The sequence below is a fragment of the Nicotiana attenuata genome, chromosome 3, assembly GCF_001879085.1.
Source record: "Nicotiana attenuata strain UT chromosome 3, NIATTr2, whole genome shotgun sequence".
Classification (NCBI taxonomy): Eukaryota; Viridiplantae; Streptophyta; class Magnoliopsida; order Solanales; family Solanaceae; genus Nicotiana; species Nicotiana attenuata.
Genome location: NC_031991.1, coordinates 63,394,064 through 63,394,459, shown reverse-complemented (window position 1 = coordinate 63,394,459; position 396 = coordinate 63,394,064).

The following is a 396-nucleotide window of genomic DNA, read 5'->3' as shown; positions in this document are numbered from 1 at the left end:
CCCCCCCCCCTTAATTTTATTGTTTTATGCAATCAATTTAACATTAATTTTATCTTTTTTTGGTATTGGACATTATGGATTGGGAATGTGTTGCCAATACGGAGGATTTTATTAAATTAATTTTATTAAGCCTTCCTACATATTTTTAATAAGAATGCAATAGACAAAATTTTACTAATTTTAAAATCTTAAATATTAAAAAAATTAACATAGAAGGTATTGTAGTCCAAAAAATAGGTTATTATAGTTATGTCCTTTCCCTATGACTTTTTCTATTTAATATTTTATGGCTATTTTGGTCTATCAATACTATATTAGTGCTTTATATATATATATATATATATATATATATATATATATATATATATATATATATATATATATATGTGTGTGTGT